Source organism: Neofelis nebulosa, chromosome 10 (genome assembly GCF_028018385.1).
Source record: "Neofelis nebulosa isolate mNeoNeb1 chromosome 10, mNeoNeb1.pri, whole genome shotgun sequence".
NCBI classification, from domain to species: Eukaryota; Metazoa; Chordata; class Mammalia; order Carnivora; family Felidae; genus Neofelis; species Neofelis nebulosa.
In genome coordinates this window covers 55,692,723-55,705,549 of record NC_080791.1, presented here as the reverse complement: position 1 = coordinate 55,705,549, position 12,827 = coordinate 55,692,723, and positions in this window count along the sequence as shown.

Sequence of the window (12,827 nt, the reverse complement as noted above, 5' to 3'; positions counted from 1 at the left end):
CTTACGGGTTGAGTTTTGTCCCCCCAGATTCATGTGAAGTCCTAACTCCCAGCCCCGCAGAATGCAACCTTATTTGGAGATAGGGTCTTTGCAGAGGTAAGTCAAGGTAAAACGGGTCATTGGGGTGGGCCTGACCCCAGCACGACTGGCATCTCTATATAAAGGGGAACTTTGGAAATGGATCTGTACAGGGCAATGCATCTACGGGCCAGGGAACATTGAAGATGCCAGCCAACCACCATAAGCCGGGGGAGAAGCCGGGCCCTGATTCTCCCCCACAGCCCTCAGGAGGAAGTAACCTTGCTGACTGATGCCCTGATCTTGGACTTCCAGACCTCACAGCTGGGAGACAATATATTTCTTCTTTGTGCTACTTTGTTACGGCAACCCTAGCAAGCGAATGATTGTTTTACAAATGAGCGAAACCAAGATTATGAAGTGACTTTCCCAAGGTTACCTGGGCACAGTGGACCTCTTGGGTGCTTATTTTCTCTGCCGTTTTTAAATGTGGATATCTGCCCTTGTCCCCCACCTCCCCACCCCCAATCCCGTGCCCTCGGCTCTCTGGGTGTTCATCCATCCATACGTCTTTGAGGCAGACGATGTTGTGAGCACAGGGGCCCGGCAGGAAACAATAGACACAGTCCCCGCCTGCCCCCCCCCCCCTCAATGGGGAACAGACAAAAATGCCAGGTAAGTGAACTACAGGTCAATAGTATGTTAGGTGGTCTAAGCGCCTTGGGGAGATCTGGGGCAGGGAAGGGGCACAGGAGGTATGGAGGGGATGGGGTTTGGAACAGGATGGTTGGGAAGGCTAACCCAGAGGTGACACTCCGGGCTGCATCCCCTCCGGACACACACCTCCCAGATCCTCCTCCGTTCATGGTCCCCTGGGGCGTCCCCCCCTGGGGCTCACCCCGTGCAAGCTGAACTCAGCCCTCCCCTCCACATGCCTCACCGCAGGGCGCACATCCCAGCAAGTGGCGTCACCACCCACATTCAGCTGCTCAAACCAGAAACCTGAAAGCCAACTAGACCTGCTCCCACTCTTGCCCTTCACCCCATCTGACTCGGGAACTGGAGGTGTTCCCTTTACAGGTGCTGAGGTTGCTGGCCCAGCCCCCTCTCAGCTTGGACAGAGGAGTCCAACTTAGGAGGGAGGGCTGTTTCTTGTAATGGTGGACCCAGCACATTCTAATCACCCTTGCAGATCCTGTCCGCCACCATGGGTGGCTCCAACTTCAGAGGCCATAGTTGGGCCCTGAGATCCGTAAATGCCTCTTCTTCTATGCCCACCAAATGCTGCTTCCAGGGGCTTCTAGGGGGCCTTCCATGACCTGTCTAATGACAGCAACCAGGTTCCTACCTTTTCTGGGCCTCAGTCTTCCCATCCGTATAATGGGCACACATCCCCGCAGGGCTAGACTCTCAGGTTATCCTGGCTGAGCTGATGGACGTGAATGGCATAGCTCTAAACGGCGGATATGTTGTTGGGTATGCTGATGGGCTGGGGTGGGGGAGGATGGGGTGGGATGCTTTGTGTGTCGATGTGCACAAGCCAGAAGGGCCAGAGTGATCCGGGCTTACCAGTCCTCACAACGTGCTCCCCCCAACCTTGGTTTCTCTACTGGCCTCTTTCCTTCTGCTGTCTTCTGCCGAAAAGCTCTGGCCCAGACGCCTCCGGCCTCGGGGGCCCACACTGCGCAGGGCACCCCATCTGAACAGTAAGATGGGATGGGAGAGACTGACCTCTGGGATCCTAGAGTTTTCATGAAGTTTCCAGGGGTGCTGGAGGCTTGATGGGGAAAGAAAGGGAGACCCAGACATGTTCCTCAAACTGTGACATTGGACCAAGCCTTCCTATTCTCTTGCCTCTGAGAAGCCCCCAGCCAGAGCAGCACAGGTCCTGGGGGTGGTGGGAGTGAAAGAGCAGTCTGGCTCATGATGAAATGATTAATATTTTTGACATATTAGGGAAGAGAGAATATATTGTTAAAATTAAGCTCACCTGTTTCTTTTTACTTTCATAATGTGGCTACTAGAGAAATTTAATTAAATATATGGCTTGCATTACATTTTATTGGGTAATGCTGTTCTAGAGCTTGAAAGGCCATTTGCAGGGCATCTTCCTAGTGGCTCCCAGGAGAAGCAGCCTTTGGAATTCCCACTGAATTCCACTCAACCTCAGCCCCTGAAGAATGTCTGCTTCCCAGACGGCCTGTGGGTTCTGGAGCCCACTCTGGGTGGCCTCACTCACTTCTCCCTGATTCCCCGTGTGTCACATGGCCTCCCAGGAGGCTTAGACCCAAGCGAGAAAACTGTGTCCCCAGGATAAGTGTGGCCAACAGAGCCCACAGCCCCCTGTTTCAAACCCCAGCTGTCCCGCTGGTCAGAACCTCAGAGCTGTGTGGGAATTTCCTGGTGTCACTTTCTCCCCCCAACAGACCCCAAGGATGTGGCTTTCTTGTTCCAGGCCCTGAGTCGGCTCCAAGGAATCCCTCTCCTCTCAAGAGGGTTGTGAGTGGGCGCCTGGGTGGCTCAGTCAGTTAAGCGTCTGACTTGGGCTCAGGTCATGATCTCACTGTTCGTGAGTTCGAGCCCCACCTCGGGCTCTCTGCTGTCAGCACAGGGCCTGCTTCAGATGCTATGTCCCCTCTTGCTCTGCCCCTCTCCCATTCAGCACATGCTCTCTTTATCTCTCTCTGTCAAAAATAAATAAAAATTAAAAAAAAATCAAAATTAAAAAAAAAAGAGGGTAACGAGGGTGAGATGTGTGATGCTGGAGGCCATGGCTCCAGAAGCCAGAGAGGGCCAGGCACCAGCCACGTGGCTCAGGCCAAGGCCCCTCTTCCCCATACCTCAGCTCTCTTCTTTTTGATATGGGCACAGTCATTGCACCGGCCTTGTGGTGTTGTCGGGGGACTCAATGACCCCACTGATGCATGGCCTCCAGCACAGAGCCTGATTCACAGTAAGCTGTAATTGTGAGAGTGACAGGAAAGAGTTAGGGATGTGGCTTTTGGCCACAGCCTCCCCCGTCCAGCCACGGGCGGAAGGTTCCAAGGGGGCGGGGCCAGGGGTGGGAAGGCGGGGGTGGGACTATATAGTTCCCTTTAGCCTTTGGGCTATACGCGGCCTGACGCATAACCCAGCTGGCTCATTTTCAGATCAGGAAATAGAGGCTCCTTGAGGCGAAGCGATATGCCTGAGGGTGGCGCCAGTGCTGGTGGTGGGTGCTGCCTGTCTCCAAAGCCTGTGCCCTCTCCGCTCCACTGCCCTGCGAAGTCTGAGCTTGGTCTGTGCAGGGAGGGGTTGGGGTACCGGGGAGTGAACTCAAGATAGAATGAGAAGAAACTTGAGCGGATATGCCCCCTTTCCCACGGGTGACGTTGAGCCTTTGAAAGAAAGCGTCCCCCACTCTTTTTTTTTTTTTTTTTTTGAATGTTCATTTATTTTGAGGGAGAGAGAGAGCCAGGGAAGGGCAGAGAGAGGGAAAGAGAGAATCCCAAGCAGGCTCCACGCTGTCAGTGCAGAGCCTAATAGGGGGCGTGTCAACCTTACGATCGCCGTGAGATGACGACCCGGGCAGAAATCAAGAGCCGGATGCTTAACCCACTGAGCCACCCAAGAGCCTCAGGCATTCCCCGCTCATAAACTGGGCTCCTCAAAGCAGGCCCTGAGGCCAAGAACTGGGACGCAGGCCGTGCATTCAGGAGGTGACCCCAGGAAAACACAGTAAGGAAAGGAGAAGCAAGATGGGGACGGAAAGAGCCCCAGAAAGTGTGTTTGATCAGCAGGTCGCCACTGAGGGCACGTGAGCATCCCGCGCGAGCTGGGGTACAGAATACACACGAGGATTTTCAGACTAGGGAGCTGAAAGCTGGGTTGTTTGTCCTGTTTCCACTTTCATGATTGAGGATTGCCCCTGGGGGTGTGGAATTTCTGGCACTTCCCTGCACAGGCTGAACAAGAAGACCCTTTGGTGCTGGAGGAAGCCCTTGGGAGTAGAGCGAGAATCATGAAACAGGCCAAGTTAGACTCGAACAGGCGTGGTGTCCACGGGGTTGGCAGGAGCCCCACACCTGCATATTCCTCTTGAGAAAAACTTTCAAACGATACAATGAGATATTTGTGACAGTTAAAATATAATGGTAGGCATTTAAAAATAACCTAGGGACACTTTAGTGGCTCAGTTGGTTAAGTCTCCGACATCGGCTCAGGCCATGATCTTCTGGTTCGTGAGTTCAAGCCCCGCATCGGGCTCTGTGCTGACAGCTCAGAGCCTGGAGCCTACTTTGGATTCGGTGTCTCCCTGCATCTCTGCCCCTACCCTGCTCATGCTCTGCCTCTCTGTCTCTCTCTCTCAAAATTGAATAAACATTAAAATAAATAAATAAATGAAAATAACCTAAATATTTGGCAAGAGGGGATTGGCCTAGTAAATTACGGCACATGGGTAAGACAGAGTATCCTGTAGCCCAAAATGAAGACTCTGTTGCAACATGATGAAATATTTGGGGAGGGATGTTTAGTAAAAAATGGCACAGGCACACAATGGCCCCCACGGCTGGTGCGTCCTCAGGGCCCCATCAAGGAAGCGGTACCAGTAGGAGGGCGTTGAGGGTTGGCTAGGCAAGTCCGAAGGACTCACTTTGGAACCACAGCCTGGGCTCTCCTGAGGCCGTGGAGACTGCAGATAGATACCCAGCTTCATCAAGCTGACACCACTCTAGCCTGAAGCTTGATCTTTGCAGGACTCCTCCCTTTCTGTGCCCGCCCCCCACCCCCCAAATAGATGTAAGGTGGCAGCATGGGGCCACTTTCTCTCCTTTTTCTCAGCGTTGGCCTCAGAGTACATCATCTCTGGGCATGGTGCCTGGACTGACACAGCACATACCCTTCCCCCACCCCGTTATCTCCTGGGCCTCCTGGGGCAGGGCCTGGAGGTCTGTGGAGGGGGACAGGACCTAACACATGGATCCCATCAGTGACCTCATTCTGAGTGGCCATCAGTAGACTTTCCCTGGCCTAGGAAGGGTCCGGCTTGAGGCTGCCCTCACCCCGCATGTGGGATTTGTACATTCCAGCCTCCCCCCCACCCCCCCCCGGGATGGACCAAGGTGAAGTAGAAAATGAGTCAGGCTATGACTGGCCGTGTTACCTTGGGCAAGCCCCTCTCTGGTCACTCTTCACTCTGACATGGAAAGTGTTTGATTACACCAGGGTTAGCTTCTGTGCATCTGGGGTTGGTGTCCTGAACCGAACTGCCCAAAGCAGGGCTGTGTAGGCATGGGGGTTGGGCTGAGTGGCATAAGCTGGGGCCAGCTGGCCTGAGGGTGGGGACATTTATGCCTGGAGTTTGATCTGCTTTACTAGTCCCAGGCCTTGTGCCTCAGTCCTCAGCTGAGGTCACCAGACCCAGGGACCCTGTAGGATCCTCTGAGGCATCAGTGCCCAGCCTAGGGCTGGCATAGAGGGGCACTCAGTGAGTAGGGAAGAGAGAGAGAAAGGAAGGGAGGGAGGCAGAGAGGAAGGCAAAAAAAGATGGGGAAAGGGAGAGAGAAAAAGGAGGGAGGGGAGGAAAGGAGGAAGAGGGAAAGGGGAGAAGGAAGGAAAAGATGGAGGGAGGGGGGAGGGACACCAGAGGACCAGTGACCGAGTGCATGACGGAGGCCTGCCCCGAGCAGTCCACTGTCCATGCAGTCCATTTGTGCTGCTGGCCCAACAGCTAGAGCCAGAGGCCAAGGCCAGCCCCTTCTGCAGATGAAGAAATCGAGGCATAGGGAAGAGAGGGGGGCGATGAGTGAGGTTGCAGAGAACGGAGGCAGGGACAGGACCAGGGTGCATCATCCAGTGTTCTTCCCACCTCTAAACATTGCCCTTGCCCTTGGTGAAATGGTTTCTAGAGCCAAATGGGAAAGCAACTGGGAGCCGGGTCCCGGGGGGTGAGGAGGAGACGCAGGGGTTCCCAGGCTCCCGGCCCAGGAGGGAGGCTGAAGGTAAGGCATCATTAGGTGGGGAGCGCAGGGTGGGCAGGGCTCTGGGAGGCCGGCGGGCAGGACCGTGGCTGCCAGGGGACCGAGGTTGCGATGACAGCACCTCTGGGCTCCGGGCTGGCTGCTCTGCAACCTACCATGTTTTGGTCTCGCCGCTCCCCGTCTGGTGTTCTCAGCCCTGTTCCTTCACCTCCTCTCTTGTCTCCTCTCTGTTCTGCCTCTCCCTCCTCTCTGAGGGCCCATGTCTCCATGCCCTTTTCTCCCTGTCTCGCTATGTCTGTGTCACTCTGTCTGACTCTGCCTCCTGAGGTTACTTGAGCCTCAGTCTTGCCCTGCTCTGTCTCTGTGTCCCTCTCTCTGTCCCCTTCTGTCTCTGATTTTCCCCCTGCCTCTGTCTCACGCTCCCTCCTTCTAGTCGCCAAAGGCCCTGCTGGCTGCTCTGGACAGTGCCTCACCCCTTCCCCCTCCTCGCCCAGTCTCTCCCACCTCTGGTAACAATTACTCTGGACTGCAATGGAATCCTCCAGTGCCCCAGACAGACCCATAGGCAGCACATGGGGACCAGATGGTGACAGACTCCTCAAGAAACTTACCACTTTGGGCAGGGGAGCAGAGGTCCCAGGGAAGGCCAAGCCAGCCAAAGAGCAAAGACCCAAGTGCCAGGGCTTCCAAATCCCACCCAAGAGCCTCTTGGGCTCTGCTCTGCCCACCAGGCCCGGGGCGGGGGGGGGGGGGGGGGGGAGGGCGGGGTAGGGGAGGAGCGGGGAGGGTAATGCCAGATGCCCAGTGCATGGGCACCATAAGCAGCCACAAGCAGAGGAGCAGGGCCACTGGAAATCGGGTCCTACTCCTACCTGCACAGGCCTGAAGTCAGGGTCCAGACCCCTTCAGTGACCTTCTCAAGGTCACCGGCACCTGGGCAATAGACCAAAAACCCTGAGTTTGAATCCAGGCTCTGTTCCCAGGAATAAGTTGTTTCCCCTTTGCCGAGTCTTCCTCTGGAGCCAGACTGCTTGGGTTCCAGGCTCAGCTTCATTCACCTCTTCCTGAGCCTCTCCGTGTCTTTTCCTGTAAGTCAGAAATAATAGTAGCCACATCAGCCGCAAAGGCTGATGGGAGGGTTTATGAGTTAATATGCATAAAGTATTAGCGCAGGGCTTGGTCAGAATGACAATTCAATCAAATGATAAATAAACAGTACAAAATAATAATAATTAATAATTATTATTAATCTTCCTAAGGCACAGCTCAGCGCAAACCACTGCCACTCAGAAACTTGCTACGCCCCCCAGTGTCTATGGAATAAAGTCCAAGAGAGCTACAGCCATCAATCTGCCCTCATCTTGCTCACCTTAGCAGTCGCTGCCACTTAGATATGGAGGCCCTTTGTTCATGTTTACTCTCCCTCCGTGCTGGGGACTCCTGACCGTCACTGTTCACCCCTTTCGTGTAGCCAGGACCCGGGGTTCTTTCCACACACCCCACACCCTTGGCCATCTCAGGCTGCAGCGGCTCTCAGGGTCGTCAGAGAGCAAAGATACCAACACCCTGATCTGCAGACTGGCCCTTCGCCCTTCGCCCTGGCTCCTCAGCCATTCCAAACCAGTGTCTCATTGACCTTCACACTTGACTTGTCTAAACCACAACTTATGGTTTTCTCTCCCGACCCTTCTTCCGCTCTGTCCCTCCACCTTCCCATTGCCCAGGCAGGCCAGGAGCCTCACGGTCATTCCTGAGTCCCTCTCACACCTCACATCCCACATGTCAGCAGATCCCTCTGCTCAGCCTTCAGAAATACACCCCGAAGGCACCCGAGCCACCACCCCACTCTGGGCTCTTTCAAATGCTCTCCCCGGTCCCACTGAGGCTTGACCTCAGGCTTGACCCTCCCGGCTTGTCTCCACTCAGCAGCTTGTGTGACCCCTTTCAAAAGCAAAACGTGAGGTTTATATGACCGCACACATTTGTCAAAACTCACGGAGCTCTACACTACAAAGGAGATAGTTTACTGCATGTAAATTACATGTTAATTTAAAAAATGGAACAAAAAGGAAAACAGACCACAGCCCTCTTCTGCACAAACCTGTCCACTGGCTTCCAGCTCACTCTTTACAATGGTCTACAAGCCTCTATGCCAGTGTTTTTCAAACCGTGAGCCATGACCCTTTGATCAATCGAAGGATTGTAACCAGCATTATTTTTAAGCTTAGATAAGATGATATATAATATAATATAAAATACATAATATAAAATAAAATATATACAAGTGCATACATATAGTAGAGGTATGATTTGTGAAATGTTTTCTTCGGTGTTATTTTTGCATATGCATGTTTTTACTGGATTGTAATGTAAAATTTATATCTTCCTGTAATATAAAACTTATATACTCAACAAAAACGAAAAGATGCCGTTCAGCTTAGTCTGCGTCGCAGCCTCCGTTCTCCCTGTACTTCTAAAGTGTTTCCAAATTGTTTTTAATTTAATTTATTTATTTTGAGAGAGAGAGAGAGACAGAGCGCGAGTGCAAGTGAGGGAGGGGCAGAGAGAGAGGGAGAGAGAGAGCCCGTGGGGCCCATGGGGCTTGATCTCATGAAACTGTGAGATCAGGACTGGAGCCAAAGTCAAGAGTCAGACGCTTAACCGACTTAGACACCCAGGCGCCCCCACCCCTACCGAGTACTTCTTTTCTTCCCTTTCTCCCTCGCCCACTCTGCTACCGCCTCACTTTCAGGTCCTGCCCCACTTGTGGCACACTCCCGCCTCAGGACCTTTGCACTGGCTGTTTTGCCTGGAACGTGCCTCCTGTAGATATCCCCACAGCTCCTTCTCTCACTTCTTCCAGGTCTTGACCCAAATGTCAACCTCTAGAAGGAAACGGTCAGCTTTCCAGTCTGGCCTGTTTAAAATAAGCCCTCTTCCTGGCCTGCCTGTAGTCCTCTTGCCTTACTTTATTTTCCTTCAGGCACTTATGTCTCCCTGGGATATTATATATTTATTTGTCCACCTCCCTTCCTAGAATGTCAGTTCCAGGAGGGCAAGGCCTATGACAATTTCCCCCCGCCCCCCCCCCCCCCGCCCTGTATCCCAGTGCCTAGAATGGTGCCTCTTGTAGGGTGGACAGTTATTGAATAAATTGCCATGGAATAATTACCATCCTTGCCCTAATGGAACATGTCTGGTTTAGATGGTAAAGTTCCCGGAAGCTCCCTCCAACCCGTCCTGAAAGGAGAAAGGGCACACCTGAGAATCCAGTGGGTTTCGTCAACCTGGAGACACTTGACCATCCTCTGGAAGCTTCATTGCCTCCCTGGAATGCGGCGAGAGCTGGCTCGCTCTCCAAGTTCCAGAGCACCCCTGCTGGGATTTCTCATCATCCTGCCGAGATCCCGGTGATGTGTGCCGAACCCCTGGGCCTGTGCCCTGTCGCAGTAAACAGCGTGGAAATACCGCGGTTGAGATCTCATTCCAGTTGACAAGACTTGTCGGCTGAGTGCCCCAGCTGAGACAGAGCAGAGAAACCTGAACCAGATGGCTGGTGAGGGGGAGGCCTTGCATGGGAGGCTGCCTCACTGGTTTGGAAGCCAGCCTCACCACAGCGCCCCATCCTACTGGCAGCAGCCAGAGAACCCCCCCTCAGGAGCCCGCACCTGCCTCAGGGCCAACTGGCTTTGTGGGGTGAGGTGGGGAAAGGAGGAGGGGACCACACCTCCAGGAGCCGGAGGGTCTGAGTGAGTTCTGTCTGCCAAAATGACCTTATTTCCCCAGATGGTGATGAATTGCAGGTTTAGACCACTGGGCGGGCCCATGGAAGTCATGTAATACAGCTTCTCTGTTCCACGGGGGGAGAAACTGAGGGCCAGACAGGGAGGGGGACAACCTCCCCCCCCCCAGAGTCTCCAACCATCCTCCACCCATCAGTCTGGGCATTTTGAACCAAGCAGAAGTTCTAGGGGGTGCAGGCCTGGGGGACCAGGGACTGAGGGCACTGAAGCATAGCTGATTCCCTTGAGCCTGTGGTGTAGGAGAGCCTCAGTGGGTCACATAGGATTGGAACTGATTCTTTACAGACTGGCCAGGTTTCAACAGAGAACAAAGACATTCCTGGGGTGCGGGTAAGGGGCTGGGTTAAGTTTGGCAGATGGGTATTTCTTTGGGGCCCTTCGTAGAACAGTGTGGCTAGTGTGGGGTCGGTACGGTGGGGAGGCGGTGGAAAGTGAGGTGCAAAGCCTTATTCTGGCAGTGAGGAGTCAGCCTCGTGCACAGCAGAAGCATTAAGGGCCAAGGACTTCATGCTTGGGAAGGATCGGGGAACACAGGAGTGTGCTAGCTGGGAGGTTTCTTTCCAGGCGTCCCCCGCCCCCACCCCGGGCAGCTCTGTCCCTACAGGTGGCCATCTCTCCTTGCCAAGTGCGGATGCTATTTTGGGATACGGAACCTGCCAGTGGAGGGGGGTCCGGGCTCGGGGGCCCCACCTCCTGCAGGGATGCCGAGGGTCTGGGAAACAGGAGCGGGGCCTGGGAAAACAGGCCATCAAAGCTGCCTGGGCAATTCCCTCCGGCCATGGGCAGGAGAGGGCTGCAAGGTCACAGCACACAGCTAAATATAGGGACACTCGGAGGTGGAAGTGGTTCCTGCCGGCCACAGGGGGCTGTCCAGTTCCTTCTCACAGGAGCAGGCATGAGGCTCTTGGGAACAGTGTTTGTGAGATGGAGCTCCAAGAGCCGGACCCGGTGGTGGGCTCAGGCATCTGGAAGCCTTGGTCTGGATTTGGCCTCCCATCCCCATCTACAGCTGGCGTCATGGCATGGGTTACCCTTGCATTAGTCATTAATTCCAGCCGTATCTATCAGCCCTCTGATCTGGGCTAGGACCTGGGCTTGATCTCGGGCTCAGGGGTCCCTACTGTTAGGAACAAATGCTTTCCTGGGGGAGACCAACTTGTAAATGGCCAACCGGCTGTAAGTGGAATAAGGACTGACCTTAGAACATCAGTACCTACCCCACTAGGATGTGAGCTCCCAGAGCGAGGGATTTTTGTCTGTTCGGTTCACTGTTATATACCCAGCAGCCTATAGATCAGTATCTGGCACATAGTAGGTGTTTAATAAGCATTTGTTGAATAGTTGAATAAACAACTCTGGCCTGGGAATCAGACTCTATGGATGGGTAGCCTGGGGGTGGCTCTTGAAGAATGGATAGACTTTTAAGTCAGTCCCTTGGGGATGGGCATATGAGATAAAACGCCTTGTATGAGAAAGACACAAAAATGTGCTGCGTACTCAGGAATATTGAATCAAGATGTGAGGAAGACTGAAACAGCTCCTGAGGTGCTGTGAACATGGCCAAGGGCCCTATTGTACAGCCATAGAGGTCCAAAATGGGGTGCACAAGGTGCTCCATTCATGTAGAAAGAACATTCTAGAGCTTTTCTGTAAACTTATTTTTACCTTTTTTGTAAAAAGGAAAAAAAAAGTTTAAGTTCTACTAATAATAAATAGCCTGACATCTGTGCCCTCGTGTTGCCTGCGGTGTGATAGGTCACGTGTTCCGTATCCCAGGTCTGCTGTGAAAAAGCAGCATGGAGTCCACTGTGTGGGCTTAGCTGACAATGGCACCCCCATCTCCAGTGATGGTTCTAGTCAACCTGCCACAGGAGTCATCCAGGCACTTAATATTATAAAGGCAAAGTCTTTACATTATAGAATCTTTTACAAAGCTTACTATTGACAAAGGGAGGGGTCACAAAAATCTTTTGTACCATACAGAAATTTCCTGGTTGTTTCATAGCAAAATACTTCATACCCCCTTAAAGATGGGTTTTACTTTTGCCTGTTAAGAAAAGACAAACGATCCAAATGTGCTGGGTCTTTCTGTGACAGCAAGGTATGTTATCCAGCAGATACTAAAAAAAATACATAGTACCACAGGTAAAGATTTGGTTTTAAGACCGAGTGAGGTGACCCTTTTTGGAAAGAAATGTGCTGGAGAGGCAGCACTTTGCTGACAGGTATTCTGGAATGATGTTGTTGACGGAGTGGTTCTCAGAGTATCACCCGTCTATCGTATGTATGCATTTAAAAACGGGGGAATAAAACTTTTCAACTTGTTTTAAAATTTTCTAAATTCTGAATTCACTTGTCAAAAATACTGAAAAAAAATAACACCTTCTGACTGGTTTGCATTAAATGACATCGTTAAACCAAATTTCAGCAAAAAACTTCCACACCGAATTGAAAACTGCACTTACAATTTAGCCAGTGCAGCCAACCACACACTTCTTCCCTGTGGAGCTCCCGCTCTTGGGAGGTGTTTTCTTCAGCCATAACAAGCATTGAACCAAGTGGACAAATGTGAGTTTAGTACTAGATTCTTAAATGAATGGATCACAACATTAAACCAAGATTAAAAAGTGTTTTCTTCAGCCATAACAAGCATTGAACCAAGTGGACAAATGTGAGTTTAGTACTAGATTCTTAAATGAATGGATCACAACATTAAACCAAGATTAAAAACATTTTTTTTCATGTTTATTTATTTATTTCATGTGTGAAACATAGAGATGGAACAGGGGAAGGGCAGAGAGAGAGAGGGAGAGAGAGAGAGAGAGAGAGAGAGAATCCCAAGCAGGCTCCACGCTGTCATCACAGAGCCCGATGCAGGGCTCGAACCCACAAACAGTGAGATCATGACCTCAGCCGAAATCAAGAGTCAGACACACTTAACCCAACTGAGCCACCCAGGAATCCCTAACAAAGATTTTATTTAAAGATGAAATACATTTGGGGCACCCAGCTATCTTGGTGGAGCACGTGACTCTTGATCCTGGGG